At 40.6% G+C, this 26,293-nt stretch overlaps 1 long non-coding RNA gene across 1 annotated transcript; it reads left to right on the top strand.

Annotated features, from left to right (window-relative positions):
• The first annotated feature begins 5,692 nt into the window (after positions 1-5,692).
• On the top strand, positions 5,693-19,133 carry LOC122801866. The gene is made up of 5 exons (XR_006364813.1): positions 5,693-5,723; positions 8,245-8,387; positions 10,912-11,054; positions 16,241-16,383; positions 18,865-19,133. It is a non-coding gene; the product is annotated as an uncharacterized LOC122801866 (long non-coding RNA).
• Positions 19,134-26,293: the final 7,160 nt, after the last annotated feature.

The raw sequence follows: 26,293 nt of genomic DNA, 5'->3' as shown, positions 1-26,293 counted from the left end.
GTCCCAGCACTAACCCCTGTGACACCCTACTGATAACAGATCTGCTGGTTGATGTAGAGTCACCCACTTTGATAGTGTGGGCCCGTTTTGTGAGCCATTTGGCAACCCACCTTACAATGAAGGGGTTTACATTGAGTTTACTAAGTTTATGGGTAATGCCTAAATGTGGGATTTAGTCGAAAGCCTTTGCCAAGTCCAGGTATGCTGTGTGCATAGATTTGCCATCATCAATGACGTGGTCGCACTTTCAAAGAAATCTACCAGATTTAACAGGCAGGATCTTCCCTTCATGAAGCCGAATTGAGTAGGATCCAGGTCCCCTATGTTTTTATTTATGAGGTCCATAATGATATGTTTCATGGCCTTACAGATAACACTGGTGAGTCTGATGGGTCTGTAATTCCCTGGGTCTGTTGTTAGGCCACATTTGTGGAGAGGAATAACTGTAGCTGTTCTTCATTCCACTGGAACAAAGTCTGTGGTTAGGCTATGATTGAAAAGGGTACTTAGTGATGATGATAGTTCATGTTTTAGCCTCTTTAGAAGACAGCCTGGGATGCTGTCTGGTCTGATAGACGCCATGTACTTTACCTTGGACAGGGCTTTAAGGACCTGCACCTCAGATATGTGTGTGTGTGGGGGGGGGGGGGTTGTTGTAAGTTAGGAGGGGATAAGGAAGAACCTGTCTGCTAGCAAGTTTGCTATCCCTGTGGAGTCAGTGTACATGATGCCATTGGCCACCAGTTCTACACATGCTTGGGTTCTACCCTTTGGGTTACTTACATAGCTGTAAAAGGCCCTATGGTTATCCTTGGCAGTACCTGCTAGATTTCTCAAAAAGGAACTCTTGGAGGATTTTAAAACTTGTCTTATTTGCCTGTTAAGGCTGAGGAGGATGCTTTTCCATTGTTGGGTCCTTGTCTTTGTTTTCTTGGACAGCAACCTTTTGTGTTTATTTTAGAGTTTGTTGTGTGCTGGAAGTGCACCATGGCAACTTGATTTTACTTGGGGCTCTGGCTTTGATTCTATTTGGTACAGCCAAGTTTATACACTTATGCAAGTGAATGTACATGGCTTTATTGTAAGCTTCGTTATAGTTACCACTTTCAGCTTGGGGTTGGGCTTGGAATGCATTTATGCCTTCACCTAGTTTGCCTTGGTGAAGTTTTTTAGTCTGATTTCACCCTTTGTGAATTCTGGTGTTAATGTCAGTTTGAAGGTGCCTGATTTGTGGTTAGTTTTAACTAATGAGGGTCTAACAGTTGCAGCAGAGCACCTGTTTGACATGTTGGTGAGGACCAGATCTAGAATGTTTGTTCCCCTTGTCAGGGTATGGACAATTTGCTCCAGGTTATTTGAATTCACAATGTCAAGGAACTTTTGTGCTAACGAGTTTGGGTTACAGTAGGTTTCCCAGTTGATGGTGGGATAATTGAAATCCCCCATAACCAGTGTGTTCAGTAAAATTTGGATTGTCATCGGTTTGGTTAAGTAGGCTTCATGGGTATCATAACCCATGGAGGGGAATCTATAACTGACTAAGACTTGAATGTGGGTCTTACCCACCTTAACCTGTACCTAGAGTAGTTCCATGGAGTTGCGCAGTTTAACTAGATGGGAGGTGAATTTACCTGTAATATAGACTGAAACACCCCCTCCTTTGATTTGTACACATTCATTTTGCAGTCTAAAGGTGTAGAAGGCATTGTAGCCTTGCGGGGCTGGGGTACTCTCTGAGGCCTTAAACCAGGTTTCTATGACTGCACAGACATCTACATCTTCTACTGATAGAAGTGCTTCCAGGGAGTGCAGTTTTTAGTTTAAGCTCCTAGCATTTAGCAGCATGACCCTTATTTTGTCCTGATTGGTTAATTTCATGTTGGTAATATTGTTTTCGAGACCTTGCCTAAAAAAGGCACTATGGGGGAGGCAAGAGCCTTTGCCAGCAGCCAAAAGCCTAGGGGTGCCAGGTGCAAACCATCTCTGGCAAAGCAGCGAGGTTTGTTGACCATTGCTTTCCAGGTAGACAGGAACTGGATCACCTTGGAATGACACCAAAATCTAAGCCACTTACTGAAATCAATCATTTTTTCTTTATACTGTGGTATCATTCTAGGTGAGGGTAGTATGTTGTTCAAGGTTAAGGTCATACATACTTGGGACACATATTCAGAGAGCTCAACCATGTCTCTCTTCATATACTTCAGGGAAGTACATCTCAGGTCATTCACACCAACATGAATTATGACAGAGTCATAATGGTACTTATTGCTAAGAGACCTGAGTACATGCCTGATTTGATGAATCCTGGCACTGGACAGGCAGCTGACTGTAACTTTCTCCTTGCCCAAGCTGATGAGTGGGACATCTGTCTGTCTCACTATTGAGTCTCCAATGACAATAAAACTTGGCTTTTGAGTGTTATGCCTTATGGGCTTGGTGGGTGAGGCACTGGCATTGCTACATGTCATAGGTGCTGTGGAGACTGTGTTAGCTGTAGCTGACTTGTGTTTTGGGGGTCTCTGGTGTTTTGGTAAGTTTTTTGAGAGAACCTCTGCATATGTGCATTTACGTGTTTGATGTGTACTTTGTGTGTGAGCAGTGGTATGTGTATGAGTAGTGATACTATGTATATATGTAGTGGTGGGTGAGATGAGAAACTTCCCCGTGTTACTGTTTTGAGTGACAGAGAGCGTGGATTCTAGATTCTTGGTGCAAATACATCTCTCACACTCTGTACTACACTGTGCTATTAGTAGAGGGTTGTCTGTGTACATTAGGCAAGTGCTACACTGCCTCCAGAGACCCTAGTCAACAAGGTTGGCTGGAGAGACAAGGGTGGTTCAACTGTCCATAATGCTAGGTTGAAGACTGTTGTCACTAGGGGTGGCTTTTCAGAAACAATCACAGAGGAGCTAGATGAATGGATATTTCTGCATGAGTTTTAAGGGAACATTTGTTGAATTTAACTGTCTGGCTGTGGCGCACAATTGTGCAGTAGTGCGCGTTAGTGCAAGGTACCATGTGACATGCAAACAAGCTGAAAACTGCTCAGATGCAGGTCCTAAATGCCAGAAGCTAAAACATGAAAAAAAATATCAAAATTCAAAAGGACCAATGGGGATACTCATTCCAAGCCCTAGAGCAGCCTCCCTTTAACAGTCGGGTCCCAATCTACACAATTCTCTCACAAAAGTGCAGATAGGCCTTTCCAATCCAAGATGGCCTGGAAAATGTGCTTAGAACAAACAAACCACTACAAAATGTTCCAGAAGCAGCAGGCCTGGATCTGGACTATGCTACAGCTACTAGCTACCCTAGTTTAAGTGTGAAACCCTAGAGAACATTTAACACAGCAGAAAAATAGCAGTGAGACACTAAAAAAAGTATTTAAAACACCAAAAAAGATCCAACAAGGAGGCTCTAAAGAATGATTAGATCCCTGGCTTGTCATCTCCTGCTACCATTTGTTTTATGAATGTGCAACAAATCCATAAGGGCTGGATCAGAGGATTCTTTGTAGGTCAGGCATAAGTTGTTTCTTAGCGGCCTGTAGGAGACTGAATATAAAGACAAGGCTTTGAGGTAGTGTGCATAAGACTTATTTTCCTCACCATGTATTCTCCTCTCTGAGGACACTGCAACTGTTGCATATGCCTGGTCAGGTACATACCAAAGGGGGCACCACTGTATTCAACGTTTGGTCTTATAAGACCACAGTACAAAGGAACAATAATATGTTTGAACTAGATGCCCCTGCTTATAAGTTTTACAACTTAGAATAATTTCCTCACCACAGTAGAAATATGGTAGTCAAATGCCAAATTCCTCTCTATATGTGTTTACAAATCCCTGACTAGAGTCTACTCTTAGGGGCTATTGTGTAAGTAGTAGCTTGCTCTGGAGGCAGTCTTTATGAAATATAGCATGATGTACATTTTGGCATTGAGTTTTAGATCATGACTCTAGCACCAGTTATTAGTCTGGCATTCCAGGAGGATATTTGTGTCTTGGGGGATTCAATGACTGCATCCAGTTTGCAATCACCTGCAAATCTGGCCAGCCCTTGAATGTAGCCTTGATCTCAGAAAAGTAGATGCCAAACAAAAGGAGCCCCAGTACTGAGCCCATATGCACCCCACTACTAAATGGTATTTTTGTGGAGGAAGACCTCCCTATTCTAACTTCTTGGTTTCTGTCTGTAAGCCAGCTAGCTTTCTAGTGGGTGATGTATGGGTTTAGACCTAGTTTAGTAAACTTTACGACAATGCCAAAGTGGGTATTGTCAAATGCCTTGTCCAGCTTGAGGTAGGCAGTAAGCACAATTTTCCCCTCATCCATTGCTTTGGTGACCTTCTCTAAGAAGTCCACCAGGTGGAGTAGGCAAGACCTGTCTTTGACAAACCCAAGCTGAGTTGGGTCCAATGTTTGTACGTTATCTATGACATCATTTAAGAGATCCATGATTATTTTCAGAAAGCAAATCACAAGACTGAGCAGGACCAGTTTTTCAGTAAGGTAATATCTGATACACATAACTCAGGCGCTACTTCCTATGACAATAGTTCTGAACATTAGCTTTTGTAATGGGCAAACATACTGTAAACTATAAAAGAAGAATTATAAGTAAAATACAACTTATTTACATAAGGGTTTGCTCTGTTCTTACACAAATATTTGTATCATTATGAATGACTCTACATATACTATACTTCATACAGAATATACCATTTTTGTGAACAAAAAAAAATCATTGTTTTCTAGAGTATTTTTAATATGACAGAGAAAAAGTTCAGAAGACTGGATTAACGCCCGGTTTACACCTCAAAGCGAAAATGACAAAAATAAATAAACAGGTTGATTTGAACATAGGTTTCCCTGTCATTTAAAAGTTCCATCATTTTTTCATAATAAAATACTTTATCCATTAGTCTTTACTAGTACTAGACTAGTAGGTCTTTACTCCCTACCTCTTGCTCGGCTGCTGAGTGCCTCCTATTCTGTGCAGATTTTAACTACCCCTCTAACGGGACCCAGCTAAAACACATAACAGAAGCTTGGCCTTCCTTGAAGACCTGAACTGCCCAAACTAATCCTATTTACCAGACTTTGTTTGGGAAACAAGTGATATCACAAAGAAAGACTGACTAATTTTTAACTACCCCTCAAACGGGACCCAGCTAAAACACATAACAGAAGCTTGGCCCTCCTTGAAGACCTGAACTGCCCAAACTAATCCTATTTACCAGACTTTGTTTGGGAAACAAGTGATATCACAAAGAAAGACTGACTAAATTTTAACTACCCCTCTAACGGGACCCAGCTAAAACACATAACAGAAGCTTGGCCCTCCTTGAAGACCTGAACTGCCCAAATTAATCCTATTTACCAGACTTTGTTTGGGAAACAAGTGATATCACAAAGAAAGACTGACTAAATTTTAACTACCCCTCTAACGGGACCCAGCTAAAACACATAACAGAAGCTTGGCCCTCCTTGAAGACCTGAACTGTCCAAACTAATCCTATTTACCAGACTTTGTTTGGGAAACAAGTGATATCACAAAGAAAGACTGACTAAATGTTAACTACCCCTCTAACGGGACCCAGCTAAAACACACAACAGAAGCTTGGCCCTCCTTGAAGACCTGAACTGCCCAAACTAATCCTATTTACCAGACTTTGTTTGGGAAACAAGTGATATCACAAAGAAAGACTGACTAAGTATGTTTTAACTATATATATGTCCCTGTATATTTGAAGTGTGTTCCTAGCCTAACTACCTGCCCAGGCCTACCAGCAGCCAGCAACTCTCCCTATATCTTACTGCCCAGACCCTTACTCCTACTCTGCTATCATTATCACTTGCATTCCTGCCTATCCTCCTTTGACTTCTAATATATTTCCCACTGCTTCTCCTATAACTTTACCGTCTCTTCTCACTCTTTGCCAAACTTACTGTTTTCAGCCTTCTACCTGTATCTGTTCTCTAATATAGTCCCTATCCCTCCCTTGCCTTCACTATCCTGACCTTAACCTGCCTACTATAGCTCTGCCTACTATCACCTTACCTCCTAACATTATTCTACCAGTTATAACTTACCTGCTGTTTCTACACTTGACTGATTGTTTCCTCAATTTCATACTCCTCTGGCTTCTGCTTTCACCCTATGCCCCTACACTATCCCCCCTATTATCTGTACTCATTTACCTTATCTCCCTAAGGCTGTATATTCCTGCACTATCACCCCTCATTTCTGAAAACCTCCATATTTACTCCTATTCTTGTCTCTCCTTCTCTAGTCTTCCCGCCACTCTCCTATATATGTGCCCCTCCCCCTTTCTCTCCTCACTAATCGTTCCCGCCACTCTCCTTTATCTTTGCCCCTCCCCCTTACCTCTTTCAACCCTCCCAAGCAACCTTATAAATATCCCCCCTCACCTTAGGACGCCATCTTTACTCCCTACCTCTTGCTCGGCTGCTGAGTGCGTCCTATTCTGTGCAGGTAAGCGGCAGGCTGTTCTAATTATCCATGCTGGTCTCCTGTATTGTGTTGCTAATGTGAGACATTGTATGTTTTTACAAATAAATGTATTGTTAGATGAACGTGGTTCTGCTTGCAACATTGATTTCTATCAGCGCCTTGCATCCTGTACTTTGTAGTAGATATATGCTTCCGATACCTGTTTAAAACTGTGCTGCCTGCCTCTTCTAGGCTATACTGTGTATAGTGTTGGATATTTATACTTCCTATGGTTGTTTATTTAACTTTCTGCCCTCCTAAATTGAGCTATTTATATATGGTTCAGGGCTTATTTACAGCTACCTGTTTTACTTTAAAAAACGACTCAATTTAAAACCTCGGACGGACCCAGTGTTTTACTATCTTTGCCTAGCATAGTTTAAATTAGCTGCCCACTAGTACTAAGCTACAACTTAGACAGCGTGTAATCTATGATTAGTGTATTATCCTCGGTGTTTTCCTAGGATGTATGGCCTACTCAGCTAGCGTTTTTGCAGTACCCTAACTATACTGTTAGAAGAACGCTGCACTGCTCAACTATAGTGTTAGATGAACGCTGCTCTGCTTATTAGGAATTGTTTTTAGCTAGCGTTTTTGCAGTACCTTAACTATACTGTTAGAAGAACGCTGCACTGCTCAACTATAGTGTTAGATGAACGCTGCTCTGCTTATCAGGAATGGTTTTTAGTTGATTTCTATCTGCATTCTGCATCCTGTGCCTTTAGCTGATATATATGATACAAACCTTAAACCCTGACCTGTCTAGTACTAAGCGTTAACTGAATAAAGTGTTCATTTTGATTAATAAATGATCCTCGGTGTTTTCCTAGGATTACAAAGGCCAGTATAGCTAGCGCTATCGTAGTAAACGCGCTTACATACCGTTAAACCTAACTGGTCTAGTTTTTGAGGCATCTGACTGTTAGTACTCAGCAACAACTTGTTTTGGCGTTCTCTCAGCTTTGTAAAGGCCAATACAGCTCACGCTTTATTTTAGCTGCTAATAGAAGCCTTTAAACCTATCTAGATTTTGAGACAACTGATTTACAGCATTGTTTGAGTTTGTATTCTGAACCACAGCGTCTCTTAGAAATTAGCGCTATTGTTGAAACGCGCTTATTAGACTTAAACCCATCTTGTGTATGTACACCCCGAGGGGTCACTTTTTTCTTTTTCTTTTTCCCAGTTTCTAGGCGATGCATAGTACTCTGCTTAGTATTGAGTTAAGTCTGTAATATAACATTGTAACAAACTGTGTTTGTACTGAGTTAAGCCTGTAACTATGTATCGCAACAAACAGTAGAACTGGTTGTGTTCCAGGTTAGTCCTTTATGGGGACAGTTCAAACCTTGTATTCTGGCGCCTTTTGTTTGTTAAGTCTTTGAACACAGTTGCCGACTGCATTGTTATTCAATACTTATCCTACTTTGCTGTAATACGGTGTTTTTAATTAGACAACTGTCTAGCGATTAATAGCTGTTGCATTTTATGAGAGTCTACTTTTCCGGTGTACAGCCGACAATTGAAGAAGACTCCTATATAATAAATTGTGCCTCTACCTATCTTCTAGGATTTACATGCAAAGTATAACCTGTTTTGCTCACTTACTGCAGTGTAACTCTTCTTGAAGCTGATATATGTTGTTTGCATATTCTATTTTTTAGAGTATTAAGGTTTACATATCCTTTTTCCTCTCTTCACACTCTCACTCTCTTTCCTAGATTTTAACTACCCCTCTAACGGGACCCAGCTAAAACACATAACAGAAGCTTGGCCCTCCTTGAAGACCTGAACTGCCCAAACTAATCCTATTTACCAGACTTTGTTTGGGAAACAAGTGATATCACAAAGAAAGACTGACTAAGTATGTTTTAACTATATATATGTCCCTGTATATTTGAAGTGTGTTCCTAGCCTAACTACCTGCCCAGGCCTACCAGCAGCCAGCAACTCTCCCTATATCTTACTGCCCAGACCCTTACTCCTACTCTGCTATCATTATCACTTGCATTCCTGCCTATCCTCCTTTGACTTCTAATATATTTCCCACTGCTTCTCCTATAACTTTACCTTCTCTTCTCACTCTTTGCCAAACTTACTGTTTTCAGCCTTCTACCTGTATCTGTTCTCTAATATAGTCCCTATCCCTCCCTTGCCTTCACTATCCTGACCTTAACCTGCCTACTATAGCTCTGCCTACTATCACCTTACCTCCTAACATTATTCTACCAGTTATAACTTACCTGCTATTTCTACACTTGACTGATTGTTTCCTCAATTTCATACTCCTCTGGCTTCTGCTTTCACCCTATGCCCCTACACTATCTCCCCTATTATCTGTACTCCTTTACCTTATCTCCCTAAGGCTGTATATTCCTGCACTATCACCCCTCATTTCTGAAAACCTCCATATTTACTCCTATTCTTGTCTCTCCTTCTCTAGTCTTCCCGCCACTCTCCTATATGTGTGCCCCTCCCCCTTTCTCTCCTCACTAATCGTTCCCGCCACTCTCCTTTATCTTTGCCCCTCCCCCTTACCTCTTTCAACCCTCCCAAGCAACCTTATAAATATCCCCCCTCACCTTAGGACGCCATCTTTACTCCCTACCTCTTGCTCGGCTGCTGAGTGCCTCCTATTCTGTGCAGGTAAGCGGCAGGCTGTTCTAATTATCCATGCTGGTCTCCTGTATTGTGTTGCTTTAATGTGAGACATTGTATGTTTTTACAAATAAATGTATTGTTAGATGAACGTGGTTCTGCTTGCAACATTGATTTCTATCAGCGTCTTGCATCCTGTACTTTGTAGTAGATATATGCTTCCGATACCTGTTTAAAACTGTGCTGCCTGCCTCTTCTAGGCTATACTGTGTATAGTGTTGGATATTTATACTTCCTATGGTTGTTTATTTAACTTTCTGCCCTCCAAAATTGAGCTATTTATATATGGTTCAGGGCTTATTTACAGCTACCTGTTTTACTTTAAAAAACGACTCAATTTAAAACCTCGGACGGACCCAGTGTTTTACTATCTTTGCCTAGCATAGTTTAAATTAGCCGCCCACTAGTACTAAGCTACAACTTAGACAGCGTGTAATCTATGATTAGTGTATTATCCTCGGTGTTTTCCTAGGATGTACGGCCAACTCAGCTAGCGTTTTTGCAGTACCCTAACTATACTGTTAGAAGAACGCTGCACTGCTCAACTATAGTGTTAGATGAACGCTGCTCTACTTATTAGGAATTGTTTTTAGCTAGCGTTTTTGCAGTACCTTAACTATACTGTTAGAAGAACGCTGCACTGCTCAACTATAGTGTTAGATGAACGCTGCTCTGCTTATCAGGAATGGTTTTTAGTTGATTTCTATCTGCATTCTGCATCCTGTGCCTTTAGCTGATATATATGATACAAACCTTAAACCCTGACCTGTCTAGTACTAAGCGTTAACTGAATAAAGTGTTCATTTTGATTAATAAATGATCCTCGGTGTTTTCCTAGGATTACAAAGGCCAGTATAGCTAGCGCTATCGTAGTAAACGCGCTTACATACCGTTAAACCTAACTGGTCTAGTTTTTGAGGCATCTGACTGTTAGTACTCAGCAACAACTTGTTTTGGCGTTCTCTCAGCTTTGTAAAGGCCAATACAGCTCACGCTTTATTTTAGCTGCTAATAGAAGCCTTTAAACCTATCTAGATTTTGAGACAACTGATTTACAGCATTGTTTGAGTTTGTATTCTGAACCACAGCGTCTCTTAGAAATTAGCGCTATTGTTGAAACGCGCTTATTAGACTTAAACCCATCTTGTGTATGTACACCCCGAGGGGTCACTTTTTTCTTTTTCTTTTTCCCAGTTTCTAGGCGATGCATAGTACTCTGCTTAGTATTGAGTTAAGTCTGTAATATTACATTGTAACAAACTGTGTTTGTACTGAGTTAAGCCTGTAACTATGTATCGCAACAAACAGTAGAACTGGTTGTGTTCCAGGTTAGTCCTTTATGGGGACAGTTCAAACCTTGTATTCTGGCGCCTTTTGTTTGTTAAGTCTTTGAACACAGTTGCCGACTGCATTGTTATTCAATACTTATCCTACTTTGCTGTAATACGGTGTTTTTAATTAGACAACTGTCTAGCGATTAATAGCTGTTGCATTTTATGAGAGTCTACTTTTCCGGTGTACAGCCGACAATTGAAGAAGACTCCTATATAATAAATTGTGCCTCTACCTATCTTCTAGGATTTACATGCAAAGTATAACCTGTTTTGCTCACTTACTGCAGTGTAACTCTTCTTGAAGCTGATATATGTTGTTTGCATATTCTATTTTTTAGAGTATTAAGGTTTACATATCCTTTTTCCCTCTCTTCACACTCTCACTCTCTTTCCTAGATTTTAACTACCCCTCTAACGGGACCCAGCTAAAACACATAACAGAAGCTTGGCCCTCCTTGAAGACCTGAACTGCCCAAACTAATCCTATTTACCAGACTTTGTTTGGGAAACAAGTGATATCACAAAGAAAGACTGACTAAGTATGTTTTAACTATATATATGTCCCTGTATATTTGAAGTGTGTTCCTAGCCTAACTACCTGCCCAGGCCTACCAGCAGCCAGCAACTCTCCCTATATCTTACTGCCCAGACCCTTACTCCTACTCTGCTATCATTATCACTTGCATTCCTGCCTATCCTCCTTTGACTTCTAATATATTTCCCACTGCTTCTCCTATAACTTTACCGTCTCTTCTCACTCTTTGCCAAACTTACTGTTTTCAGCCTTCTACCTGTATCTGTTCTCTAATATAGTCCCTATCCCCCTCCCTTGCCTTCACTATCCTGACCTTCACCTGCCTACTATAGCTCTGCCTACTATCACCTTACCTCCTAACATTATTCTACCAGTTATAACTTACCTGCTGTTTCTACACTTGACTGATTGTTTCCTCAATTTCATACTCCTCTGGCTTCTGCTTTCACCCTATGCCCCTACACTATCCCCCCTATTATCTGTACTCCTTTACCTTATCTCCCTAAGGCTGTATATTCCTGCACTATCACCCCTCATTTCTGAAAACCTCCATATTTACTCCTATTCTTGTCTCTCCTTCTCTAGTCTTCCCGCCACTCTCCTATATGTGTGCCCCTCCCCCTTTCTCTCCTCACTAATCGTTCCCGCCACTCTCCTTTATCTTTGCCCCTCCCCCTTACCTCTTTCAACCCTCCCAAGCAACCTTATAAATATCCCCCCTCACCTTAGGACGCCATCTTTACTCCCTACCTCTTGCTCGGCTGCTGAGTGCCTCCTATTCTGTGCAGGTAAGCGGCAGGCTGTTCTAATTATCCAGGCTGGTCTCCTGTATTGTGTTGCTTTAATGTGAGACATTGTATGTTTTTACAAATAAATGTATTGTTAGATGAACGTGGTTCTGCTTGCAACATTGATTTCTATCAGCGTCTTGCATCCTGTACTTTGTAGTAGATATATGCTTCCGATACCTGTTTAAAACTGTGCTGCCTGCCTCTTCTAGGCTATACTGTGTATAGTGTTGGATATTTATACTTCCTATGGTTGTTTATTTAACTTTCTGCCCTCCAAAATTGAGCTATTTATATATGGTTCAGGGCTTATTTACAGCTACCTGTTTTACTTTAAAACGACTCAATTTAAAACCTCGGACGGAACCAGTGTTTTACTATCTTTGCCTAGCATAGTTTAAATTAGCCGCCCACTAGTACTAAGCTACAACTTAGACAGCGTGTAATCTATGATTAGTGTATTATCCTCGGTGTTTTCCTAGGATGTACGGCCAACTCAGCTAGCTTTGCAGTACCCTAACTATACTGTTAGAAGAACGCTCCACTCCTCAACAACGGTGTAAGATGACCGCTCCTCTGCTTATAAGGATTTGTTTTAGCTAGCGTTTTTGCAGTACCTTAACTATACTGTTAGAAGAACGCTGCACTGCTCAACTATAGTGTTAGAAGAACACTGCTCTGCTTATTAGGAATGGTTTTTAGTTGATTTCTATCTGCATTCTGCATCCTGTGCCTTTAGCTGATATATATGATACAAACCTTAAACCCTGACCTGTCTAGTACTAAGCATTAACTGAATAAAGTGTTCATTTTGATTAATAAATGATCCTCGGTGTTTTCCTAGGATTACAAAGGCCAGTATAGCTAGCGCTATCGTAGTAAACGCTTACATACATACCGTTAAACCTAACTGGTCTAGTTTTTGAGGCATCTGACTGTTAGTACTAAGCGACAACTTGTTTTGGCGTTAAGTGTTCTCTCAGCTTTGTAAAGGCCAATACAGCTCACGCTTTAATTTTAGTTGCTAATAGAAGCCTTTAAACCTATCTAGATCTTGAGACAACTGATTTACAGCATTGTTTGAGTTTGTATTCTGAACCACAGCTCTTAGAAATTAGCTATTGTTGAAACGCGCTTATTAGACTTAAACCCATCTTGTGTATGTACACCCCGAGGGGTCACTTTTTCTTTTTCCCAGTTTCTAGGTGATGCATAGTACTCTGCTTAGTATTGAGTTAAGTCTGTAATATTACATTGTAACAAACTGTGTTTGTACTGAGTTAAGCCTGTAACTATGTATCGCAACAAACAGTAGAACTGGTTGTGTTCCAGGTTAGTCCTTTATGGGGACAGTTCAAACCTTGTATTCTGGCGCCTTTTGTTTGTTAAGTCTTTGAACACAGTTGCCGACTGCATTGTTATTCAATACTTATCCTACTTTACTGTAATACGGTGTTTTTAATTAGACAACTGTCTAGCGATTAATAGCTGTTGCATTTTATGAGAGTCTACTTTTCCGGTGTACAGCCGACAATTGAAGAAGACTCCTATATAATAAATTGTGCCTCTACCTATCTTCTAGGATTTACATGCAAAGTATAACCTGTTTTGCTCACTTACTGCAGTGTAACTCTTCTTGAAGCTGATATATGTTGTTTGCATATTCTATTTTTTAGAGTATTAAGGTTTACATATCCTTTTTCCCTCTCTTCACACTCTCACTCTCTTTCCTAGATTTTAACTACCCCTCTAACGGGACCCAGCTAAAACACATAACAGAAGTTTGGCCCTCCATGAAGACCTGAACTGCCCAAACTAATCCTATTTACCAGACTTTGTTTGGGAAACAAGTGATATCACAAAGAAAGACTGACTAAGTATGTTTTAACTATATATATGTCCCTGTATATTTGAAGTGTGTTCCTAGCCTAACTACCTGCCCAGGCCTACCAGCAGCCAGCAACTCTCCCTATATCTTACTGCCCAGACCCTTACTCCTACTCTGCTATCATTATCACTTGCATTCCTGCCTATCCTCCTTTGACTTCTAATATATTTCCCACTGCTTCTCCTATAACTTTACCGTCTCTTCTCACTCTTTGCCAAACTTACTGTTTTCAGCCTTCTACCTGTATCTGTTCTCTAATATAGTCCCTATCCCCCTCCCTTGCCTTCACTATCCTGACCTTAACCTGCCTACTATAGCTCTGCCTACTATCACCTTACCTCCTAACATTATTCTACCAGTTATAACTTACCTGCTGTTTCTACACTTGACTGATTGTTTCCTCAATTTCATACTCCTCTGGCTTCTGCTTTCACCCTATGCCCCTACACTATCCCCCCTATTATCTGTACTCCTTTACCTTATCTCCCTAAGGCTGTATATTCCTGCACTATCACCCCTCATTTCTGAAAACCTCCATATTTACTCCTATTCTTGTCTCTCCTTCTCTAGTCTTCCCGCCACTCTCCTATATATGTGCCCCTCCCCCTTTCTCTCCTCACTAATCGTTCCCGCCACTCTCCTTTATCTTTGCCCCTCCCCCTTACCTCTTTCAACCCTCCCAAGCAACCTTATAAATATCCCCCCTCACCTTAGGACGCCATCTTTACTCCCTACCTCTTGCTCGGCTGCTGAGTGCGTCCTATTCTGTGCAGGTAAGCGGCAGGCTGTTCTAATTATCCATGCTGGTCTCCTGTATTGTGTTGCTAATGTGAGACATTGTATGTTTTTACAAATAAATGTATTGTTAGATGAACGTGGTTCTGCTTGCAACATTGATTTCTATCAGCGTCTTGCATCCTGTACTTTGTAGTAGATATATGCTTCCGATACCTGTTTAAAACTGTGCTGCCTGCCTCTTCTAGGCTATACTGTGTATAGTGTTGGATATTTATACTTCCTATGGTTGTTTATTTAACTTTCTGCCCTCCTAAATTGAGCTATTTATATATGGTTCAGGGCTTATTTACAGCTACCTGTTTTACTTTAAAAAACGACTCAATTTAAAACCTCGGACGGACCCAGTGTTTTACTATCTTTGCCTAGCATAGTTTAAATTAGCTGCCCACTAGTACTAAGCTACAACTTAGACAGCGTGTAATCTATGATTAGTGTATTATCCTCGGTGTTTTCCTAGGATGTATGGCCTACTCAGCTAGCGTTTTTGCAGTACCCTAACTATACTGTTAGAAGAACGCTGCACTGCTCAACTATAGTGTTAGATGAACGCTGCTCTGCTTATTAGGAATTGTTTTTAGCTAGCGTTTTTGCAGTACCTTAACTATACTGTTAGAAGAACGCTGCACTGCTCAACTATAGTGTTAGATGAACGCTGCTCTGCTTATCAGGAATGGTTTTTAGTTGATTTCTATCTGCATTCTGCATCCTGTGCCTTTAGCTGATATATATGATACAAACCTTAAACCCTGACCTGTCTAGTACTAAGCGTTAACTGAATAAAGTGTTCATTTTGATTAATAAATGATCCTCGGTGTTTTCCTAGGATTACAAAGGCCAGTATAGCTAGCGCTATCGTAGTAAACGCGCTTACATACCGTTAAACCTAACTGGTCTAGTTTTTGAGGCATCTGACTGTTAGTACTCAGCAACAACTTGTTTTGGCGTTCTCTCAGCTTTGTAAAGGCCAATACAGCTCACGCTTTATTTTAGCTGCTAATAGAAGCCTTTAAACCTATCTAGATTTTGAGACAACTGATTTACAGCATTGTTTGAGTTTGTATTCTGAACCACAGCGTCTTTTAGAGATTAGCGTTATTATTGAAACGAGCCTATTAAGCTTAAACCCATCTTGTGTATGTACACCCCGAGGGGTCACTTTTTCTTTTTCTTTTTTCCCCAGTTTCTAGGCAGTGCATAGTACTCTGCTTAGTATTGAGTTAAGTCTGTAATATAACATTGTAACAAACTGTGTTTGTACTGAGTTAAGCCTGTAACTATGTATCGCAACAAACAGTAGAACTGGTTGTGTTCCAGGTTAGTCCTTTATGGGGACAGTTCAAACCTTGTATTCTGGCGCCTTTTGTTTGTTAAGTCTTTGAACACAGTTGCCGACTGCATTGTTATTCAATACTTATCCTACTTTGCTGTAATACGGTGTTTTTAATTAGACAACTGTCTAGCGATTAATAGCTGTTGCATTTTATGAGAGTCTACTTTTCCGGTGTACAGCCGACAATTGAAGAAGACTCCTATATAATAAATTGTGCCTCTACCTATCTTCTAGGATTTACATGCAAAGTATAACCTGTTTTGCTCACTTACTGCAGTGTAACTCTTCTTGAAGCTGATATATGTTGTTTGCATATTCTATTTTTTAGAGTATTAAGGTTTACATATCCTTTTTCCCTCTCTTCACACTCTCACTCTCTTTCCTAGATTTTAACTACCCCTCTAACGGGACCCAGCTAAAACACATAACAGAAGCTTGGCCCTCCTTGAAGACCTGAACTGCCCAAACTAATCCTATTTACCAGACTTTGTTTGGGAAACAAGTGATATCACAAAGAAAGACTGACTAAGTATGTTTTAACTATATATATGTCCCTGTATATTTGAAGTGTGTTCCTAGCCTAACTACCTGCCCAGGCCTACCAGCAGCCAGCAACTCTCCCTATATCTTACTGCCCAGACCCTTACTCCTACTCTGCTATCATTATCACTTGCATTCCTGCCTATCCTCCTTTGACTTCTAATATATTTCCCACTGCTTCTCCTATAACTTTACCTTCTCTTCTCACTCTTTGCCAAACTTACTGTTTTCAGCCTTCTACCTGTATCTGTTCTCTAATATAGTCCCTATCCCCCTCCCTTGCCTTCACTATCCTGACCTTAACCTGCCTACTATAGCTCTGCCTACTATCACCTTACCTCCTAACATTATTCTACCAGTTATAACTTACCTGCTATTTCTACACTTGACTGATTGTTTCCTCAATTTCATACTCCTCTGGCTTCTGCTTTCACCCTATGCCCCTACACTATCTCCCCTATTATCTGTACTCCTTTACCTTATCTCCCTAAGGCTGTATATTCCTGCACTATCACCCCTCATTTCTGAAAACCTCCATATTTACTCCTATTCTTGTCTCTCCTTCTCTAGTCTTCCCGCCACTCTCCTATATGTGTGCCCCTCCCCCTTTCTCTCCTCACTAATCGTTCCCGCCACTCTCCTTTATCTTTGCCCCTCCCCCTTACCTCTTTCAACCCTCCCAAGCAACCTTATAAATATCCCCCCTCACCTTAGGACGCCATCTTTACTCCCTACCTCTTGCTCGGCTGCTGAGTGCCTCCTATTCTGTGCAGGTAAGCGGCAGGCTGTTCTAATTATCCATGCTGGTCTCCTGTATTGTGTTGCTTTAATGTGAGACATTGTATGTTTTTACAAATAAATGTATTGTTAGATGAACGTGGTTCTGCTTGCAACATTGATTTCTATCAGCGTCTTGCATCCTGTACTTTGTAGTAGATATATGCTTGGGATACCTGTTTTAAACTGTGCTGCCTGCCTCTACTAGGCTATACTGTGTATAGTGTTGGATATTATATACCTACCTGTGATTGTTTATTTAACTTTCTGCCCTCCAAAATTGAGCTATTTATATATGGTTCAGGGCTTATTTACAGCTACCTGTTTTACTTTAAAAAACGACTCAGTTTAAAGCCTCGGACGGACCCAGTGTTTTACTATCTTTGCCTAGCATAGTTTTAAATTAGCCGCCCACTAGTACTAAGCTTCAACTTAGACAGCGTGTAATCTATGATTAGTGTATTATCCTTGGTGTTTTCCTAGGATGTAAGGCCAACTCAGCTAGCGCTTTTGTAGTACCTTAACTATACTGTTAGAAGAATGCTGCCCTGCTCATCTATAGTGTTAGAAGAATGCTGCTCTTTTGCAGTACCTTAACTATACTGTTAGAAGAATGCTGCACTGCTCAACTATAGTGTTAGAAGAATGCTGCTCTGCTTATAACGTTGATTTCTATCAGCGTTCTGCATCCTGTGCCTTTTAGCTGATATATATTATACTAACCTTAAACCCTGACCTGTCTAGTACTAAGCGTCAACTTAATAAAGTGTTCATTTTGGTTAGTAAATGATCCTCTGTGTTTTCCTAGGATTACAAAGGCCAGTATAGCTAGCGCTACTGTAGTAAACGCGCATACATACCTTTAAACCTAACTGGTCTAGTTTTTGAGGCATCTGTCTGTTAGTACCCAGCGACTACTTGTTTTGGCGTTCTCTCAGCTTTGTAAAGGCCAATACAGCTCACGCTTTATTTTAGCTGCTAATAGAAGCCTTTAAACCTATCTAGATTTTGAGACAACTGATTTACAGCATTGTTTGAGTTTGTATTCTGAACCACAGCGTCTCTTAGAAATTAGCGCTATTGTTGAAACGCGCTTATTAGACTTAAACCCATCTTGTGTATGTACACCCCGAGGGGTCACTTTTTCTTTTTCCCAGTTTCTAGGTGATGCATAGTACTCTGCTTAGTATTGAGTTAAGTCTGTAATATTACATTGTAACAAACTGTGTTTGTATTGAGTTAAGCCTGTAACTATGTATCGCAACAAACAGTAGAACTGGTTGTGTTCCAGGTTAGTCCTTTATGGGGACAGTTCAAACCTTAGTATTCTGGCGCCTTTTGTTTGATAGTCTTTGAACACAGTTGCCGACTGCATTGTTATTCAATACTTATCCTACTTTACTGTAATATGGTGTTTTTAATTAGACAACTGTCTAGCGATTAATTGCTGTTGCATTTTATGAGAGTCTACTATTCCGGTGTACAGCCGACAATTGAAGAAGACTCCTATATAATAAATTGTGCCTCTACCTATCTTCTAGGATTTACATGCAAAGTATAACCTGTTTTGCTCACTTACTGCAGTGTAACTCTTCTTGAAGCTGATATATGTTGTTTGCATATTCTATTTTTTAGAGTATTAAGGTTTACATATCCTTTTTCCCTCTCTTCACACTCTCACTCTCTTTCCTAGATTTTAACTACCCCTCTAACGGGACCCAGCTAAAACACATAACAGAAGCTTGGCCCTCCTTGAAGACCTGAACTGCCCAAACTAATCCTATTTACCAGACTTTGTTTGGGAAACAAGTGATATCACAAAGAAAGACTGACTAAGTATGTTTTAACTATATATATGTCCCTGTATATTTGAAGTGTGTTCCTAGCCTAACTACCTGCCCAGGCCTACCAGCAGCCAGCAACTCTCCCTATATCTTACTGCCCAGACCCTTACTCCTACTCTGCTATCATTATCACTTGCATTCCTGCCTATCCTCCTTTGACTTCTAATATATTTCCCACTGCTTCTCCTATAACTTTACCGTCTCTTCTCACTCTTTGCCAAACTTACTGTTTTCAGCCTTCTACCTGTATCTGTTCTCTAATATAGTCCCTATCCCTCCCTTGCCTTCACTATCCTGACCTTAACCTGCCTACTATAGCTCTGCCTACTAATACCAAACCTCCTAACATTATTCTACCAGTTATAACTTACCTGCTGTTTCTACACTTGACTGATTGTTTCCTCAGTTTCATACTCCTCTGGCTTCTTCTTTCACCCTACGCCCCTACACTACCCCCCTATCATCTGTATTCCTTTAACTTATCTCCCTAAGGCTGTACATTCCTGCACTATCACCCCTCACTTCTGATAACCTCCATATTTACTCCTATTCTTGTCTCTCCTTCTCTAGACTTCCCGCCACTTTCCTATACTTGTGCCCCTCCCCCTTTCTCTCCTCTCTATTCGTTCCCACCACTCTCCTATATCTTTGCCCCTCCCCCTTACCTCTTTCAACCCTCCCAAGCAACCTTATAAATATCCCCCCTCACCTTAAGACGCCATCTTTACTCCCTACCTCTTGCTCGGCTGCTGAGTGCCTCCTATCTGTGCAGGTAAGCGACAGGCTGTTCTAATTATCCATGCTGGTCTCCTGTAATGTGTTGCTTTAATGTGAGTCATTGTATGGTTTACAAATAACTGTATTGTTAGATGAACGTGGCTCTGCTTGCAACATTGATTTCTATCAGCGTCTTGCATCCTGTGCCTTGTAGTACATATATGTTTGGGATACTTGTTTTAAACTGTGCTGCCTGCCTCTACTAGGCTATACTGTGTATAGTGTTGGATATTTATACTTCCTATGGTTGTTTATTTAACTTTCTGCCCTCCTAAATTGAGCTATTTATATATGGTTCAGGGCTTATTTACAGCTACCTGTTTTACTTTAAAAAACGACTCAATTTAAAACCTCGGACGGAACCAGTGTTTTACTATCTTTGCCTAGCATAGTTTAAATTAGCCGCCCACTAGTACTAAGCTACAACTTAGACAGCGTGTAATCTATGATTAGTGTATTATCCTCGGTGTTTTCCTAGGATGTACGGCCAACTCAGCTAGCGTTTTTGCAGTACCCTAACTATACTGTTAGAAGAACGCTGCACTGCTCAACTACAGTGTTAGATGAACGCTGCTCTGCTTATTAGGAATTGTTTTTAGCTAGCGTTTTTGCAGTACCTTAACTATACTGTTAGAAGAACGCTGCACTGCTCAACTATAGTGTTAGAAGAACACTGCTCTGCTTATTAGGAATGGTTTTTAGTTGATTTCTATCTGCATTCTGCATCCTGTGCCTTTAGCTGATATATATGATACAAACCTTAAACCCTGACCTGTCTAGTACTAAGCATTAACTGAATAAAGTGTTCATTTTGATTAATAAATGATCCTCGGTGTTTTCCTAGGATTACAAAGGCCAGTATAGCTAGCGCTATCGTAGTAAACGCGCTTACATACCGTTAAACCTAACTGGTCTAGTTTTTGAGGCATCTGACTGTTAGTACTCAGCGACAACTTCTTTCGGCGTTCTCTCAGCTTTGTAAAGGCCAATACAGCTCACGCTTTATTTTAGCTGCTAATAGAAGCCTTTAAACCTATCTAGATTTTGAGACAACTGATTTACAGCATTGTTTGAGTTTGTATTCTGAACCACAGCGTCTCTTAGAAATTAGCGCTATTGTTGAAATGAGCATATTAGACTTAAACCCATCTTGTGTATGTACACCCCGAGGGGTCACTTTTTCTTTTTCTTTTTCCCAGTTTCTAGGCGATGCATAGTACTCTGCTTAGTATTGAGTTAAGTCTGTAATATTACATTGTAACAAACTGTGTTTGTACTGAGTTAAGCCTGTAACTATGTATCGCAACAAACAGTAGAACTGGTTGTGTTCCAGGTTAGTCCTTTATGGGGACAGTTCAAACCTTGTATTCTGGCGCCTTTTGTTTGTTAAGTCTTTGAACACAGTTGCCGACTGCATTGTTATTCAATACTTATCCTACTTTACTGTAATACGGTGTTTTTAATTAGACAACTGTCTAGCGATTAATAGCTGTTGCATTTTATGAGAGTCTACTTTTCCGGTGTACAGCCGACAATTGAAGAAGACTCCTATATAATAAATTGTGCCTCTACCTATCTTCTAGGATTTACATGCAAAGTATAACCTGTTTTGCTCACTTACTGCAGTGTAACTCTTCTTGAAGCTGATATATGTTGTTTGCATATTCTATTTTTTAGAGTATTAAGGTTTACATATCCTTTTTCCCTCTCTTCACACTCTCACTCTCTTTCCTAGATTTTAACTACCCCTCTAACGGGACCCAGCTAAAACACATAACAGAAGTTTGGCCCTCCATGAAGACCTGAACTGCCCAAACTAATCCTATTTACCAGACTTTGTTTGGGAAACAAGTGATATCACAAAGAAAGACTGACTAAGTATGTTTTAACTATATATATGTCCCTGTATATTTGAAGTGTGTTCCTAGCCTAACTACCTGCCCAGGCCTACCAGCAGCCAGCAACTCTCCCTATATCTTACTGCCCAGACCCTTACTCCTACTCTGCTATCATTATCACTTGCATTCCTGCCTATCCTCCTTTGACTTCTAATACATTTCCCACTGCTTCTCCTATAACTTTACATTCTCTTCTCACTCTTTGCCAAACTTACTCTTTTCTGCTTTCTACCTGTATCTGTTCTCTAATATAGTCCCTATCCCCCTCCCTTGCCTTCACTATCCTGACCTTAACCTGCCTACTATAGCTCTGCCTACTATCACCTTACCTCCTAACATTATTCTACCAGTTATAACTTACCTGCTGTTTCTACACTTGACTGATTGTTTCCTCAATCTCATACTCCTCTGGCTTCTGCTTTCACCCTATGCCCCTACACTATCCCCCCTATTATCTGTACTCCTTTACCTTATCTCCCTAAGGCTGTATATTCCTGCACTATCACCCCTCATTTCTGAAAACCTCCATATTTACTCCTATTCTTGTCTCTCCTTCTCTAGTCTTCCCGCCACTCTCCTATATGTGTGCCCCTCCCCCTTTCTCTCCTCACTAATCGTTCCCGCCACTCTCCTTTATCTTTGCCCCTCCCCCTTACCTCTTTCAACCCTCCCAAGCAACCTTATAAATATCCCCCCTCACCTTAGGACGCCATCTTTACTCCCTACCTCTTGCTCGGCTGCTGAGTGCCTCCTATTCTGTGCAGTTAAGCGGCAGGCTGTTCTAATTATCCATGCTGGTCTCCTGTATTGTGTTGCTTTAATGTGAGACATTGTATGTTTTTACAAATAAATGTATTGTTAGATGAACGTGGTTCTGCTTGCAACATTGATTTCTATCAGCGTCTTGCATCCTGTACTTTGTAGTAGATATATGCTTCCGATACCTGTTTAAAACTGTGCTGCCTGCCTCTTCTAGGCTATACTGTGTATAGTGTTGGATATTTATACTTCCTATGGTTGTTTATTTAACTTTCTGCCCTCCAAAATTGAGCTATTTATATATGGTTCAGGGCTTATTTACAGCTACCTGTTTTACTTTAAAAAACGACTCAATTTAAAACCTCGGACGGAACCAGTGTTTTACTATCTTTGCCTAGCATAGTTTAAATTAGCCGCCCACTAGTACTAAGCTACAACTTAGACAGCGTGTAATCTATGATTAGTGTATTATCCTCGGTGTTTTCCTAGGATGTACGGCCAACTCAGCTAGCATTTTTGCAGTACCCTAACTATACTGTTAGAAGAACGCTGCACTGCTCAACTATAGTGTTAGATGAACGCTGCTCTGCTTATTAGGAATTGTTTTTAGCTAGCATTTTTGCAGTACCTTAACTATACTGTTAGAAGAACGCTGCACTGCTCAACTATAGTGTTAGAAGAACACTGCTCTGCTTATTAGGAATGGTTTTTAGTTGATTTCTATCTGCATTCTGCATCCTGTGCCTTTAGCTGATATATATGATACAAACCTTAAACGCTGACCTGTCTAGTACTAAGCATTAACTGAATAAAGTGTTCATTTTGATTAATAAATGATCCTCGGTGTTTTCCTAGGATTACAAAGGCCAGTATAGCTAGCGCTATCATAGTAAACGCGCTTACATACCGTTAAACCTAACTGGTCTAGTTTTTGAGGCATCTGACTGTTAGTACTCAGCGACAACTTGTTTTGGCGTTGTGTTCTCTCAGCTTTGTAAAGGCCAATACAGCTCACGCTTTATTTTAGCTGCTAATAGAAGCCTTTAAACCTATCTAGATTTTGAGACAACTGATTTACAGCATTGTTTGAGTTTGTATTCTGACCCACAGCGTCTCTTAGAAATTAGCTATTGTTGAAATGAGCATATTAGTCTTAAACCCATCTTGTGTATGTACACCCGAGGGGTCACTTTTTCTTTTCTTTTCCCAGTTTCTAGGCGATGCATAGTACTCTGCTTAGTATTGAGTTAAGTCTGTAATATTACATTGTAACAAACTGTGTTTGTACTGAGTTAAGCCTGTAACTATGTATCGCAACAAACAGTAGAACTGGTTGTGTTCCAGGTCAGTCCTTTATGAGGACAGTTCAAACCTTGTATTCTGGCCTTTTGTTTGTTAAGTCTTTGAACACAGTTGCCGACTGCATTGTTATTCAATACTTATCCTACTTTACTGTAATATTGTGTTTTAATTAGACAACTGTCTAGCGATTAATAGCTGTTGCATTTTATGAGAGTCTACTTTTCCGTACAGCCGACAATTGAAGAAGACTCCTGTATAATAAATTGTGCCTCTACCTATCTTCTAGGATTTACATGCAAAGTATAACCTGTTTTGCTCACTTACTGCAGTGTAACTCTTCTTGAAGCTGATATATGTTGTTTGCATATTCTATTTTTTAGAGTATTAAGGTTTACATATCCTTTTTCTCTCTTCACACTCTCACTCTCTTTCCTAGATTTTAACTACCCTCTAACGGGACCCAGCTAAAACACATAACAGAAGTTTGGCCCTCCATGAAGACCTGAACTGCCCAAACTAATCCTATTTACCAGACTTTGTTTGGGAAACAAGTGATATCACAAAGAAAGACTGACTAAGTATGTTTTAACTATATATATGTCCCTGTATATTTGAAGTGTGTTCCTAGCCTAACTACCTGCCCAGGCCTACCAGCAGCCAGCAACTCTCCCTATATCTTACTGCCCAGACCCTTACTCCTACTCTGCTATCATTATCACTTGCATTCCTGCCTATCCTCCTTTGACTTCTAATACATTTCCTACTGCTTCTCCTATAACATTACCTTCTCTTCTCACTCTTTGCCAAATTTACTGTTTTCAGCCTTCTACCTGTATCTGTACTCTAATATAGTCCCTATCCCCCTCCCTTGCCTTCACTATCCTGACCTTAACCTGCCTACTATAGCTCTGCCTACTATCACCTTACCTCCTAACATTATTCTACCAGTTATAACTTACCTGCTGTTTCTACACTTGACTGATTGTTTCCTCAATTTCATACTCCTCTGGCTTCTGCTTTCACCCTATGCCCCTACACTATCCCCCCTATTATCTGTACTCCTTTACCTTATCTCCCTAAGGCTGTATATTCCTGCACTATCACCCCTCATTTCTGAAAACCTCCATATTTACTCCTATTCTTGTCTCTCCTTCTCTAGTCTTCCCGCCACTCTCCTATATGTGTGCCCCTCCCCCTTTCTCTCCTCACTAATCGTTCCCGCCACTCTCCTTTATCTTTGCCCCTCCCCCTTACCTCTTTCAACCCTCCCAAGCAACCTTATAAATATCCCCCCTCACCTTAGGACGCCATCTTTACTCCCTACCTCTTGCTCGGCTGCTGAGTGCCTCCTATTCTGTGCAGTTAAGCGGCAGGCTGTTCTAATTATCCATGCTGGTCTCCTGTATTGTGTTGCTTTAATGTGAGACATTGTATGTTTTTACAAATAAATGTATTGTTAGATGAACGTGGTTCTGCTTGCAACATTGATTTCTATCAGCGTCTTGCATCCTGTACCTTGTAGTAGATATCTGCTTGGGATACCTGTTTAAAACTGTGCTGCCTGCCTCTTCTAGGCTATACTGTGTATAGTGTTGGATATTTATACTTCCTATGGTTGTTTATTTAACTTTCTGCCCTCCTAAATTGAGCTATTTATATATGGTTCAGGGCTTATTTACAGCTACCTGTTTTACTTTAAAAAACGACTCAATTTAAAACCTCGGACGGAACCAGTGTTTTACTATCTTTGCCTAGCATAGTTTAAATTAGCCGCCCACTAGTACTAAGCTACAACTTAGACAGCGTGTAATCTATGATTAGTGTATTATCCTCGGTGTTTTCCTAGGATGTACGGCCAACTCAGCTAGCATTTTTGCAGTACCCTAACTATACTGTTAGAAGAACGCTGCACTGCTCAACTATAGTGTTAGATGAACGCTGCTCTGCTTATTAGGAATTGTTTTAGCTAGCATTTTGCAGTACCTTAACTATACTGTTAGAAGAACGCTGCACTGCTCAACTATAGTGTTAGAAGAACACTGCTCTGCTTATTAGGAATGGTTTTTAGTTGATTTCTATCTGCATTCTGCATCCTGTGCCTTTAGCTGATATATATGATACAAACCTTAAACGCTGACCTGTCTAGTACTAAGCATTAACTGAATAAAGTGTTCATTTTGATTAATAAATGATCCTCGGTGTTTTCCTAGGATTACAAAGGCCAGTATAGCTAGCGCTATCATAGTAAACGCGCTTACATACCGTTAAACCTAACTGGTCTAGTTTTTGAGGCATCTGACTGTTAGTACTCAGCGACAACTTGTTTTGGCGTTCTCTCAGCTTTGTAAAGGCCAATACAGCTCACGCTTTATTTTAGCTGCTAATAGAAGCCTTTAAACCTATCTAGATTTTGAGACAACTGATTTACAGCATTGTTTGAGTTTGTATTCTGAACCACAGCGTCTCTTAGAAATTAGCGCTATTGTTGAAACGCGCTTATTAGACTTAAACCCATCTTGTGTATGTACACCCCGAGGGGTCA

Source organism: Protopterus annectens, chromosome 1.part0 (assembly GCF_019279795.1).
Source record: "Protopterus annectens isolate FY-2018-M chromosome 1.part0, PAN1.0, whole genome shotgun sequence".
Taxonomy (NCBI): Eukaryota; Metazoa; Chordata; order Ceratodontiformes; family Protopteridae; genus Protopterus; species Protopterus annectens.
Note: the sequence above shows the minus strand (reverse complement) of the source record. Positions and strands in the feature narration are given on the sequence as shown.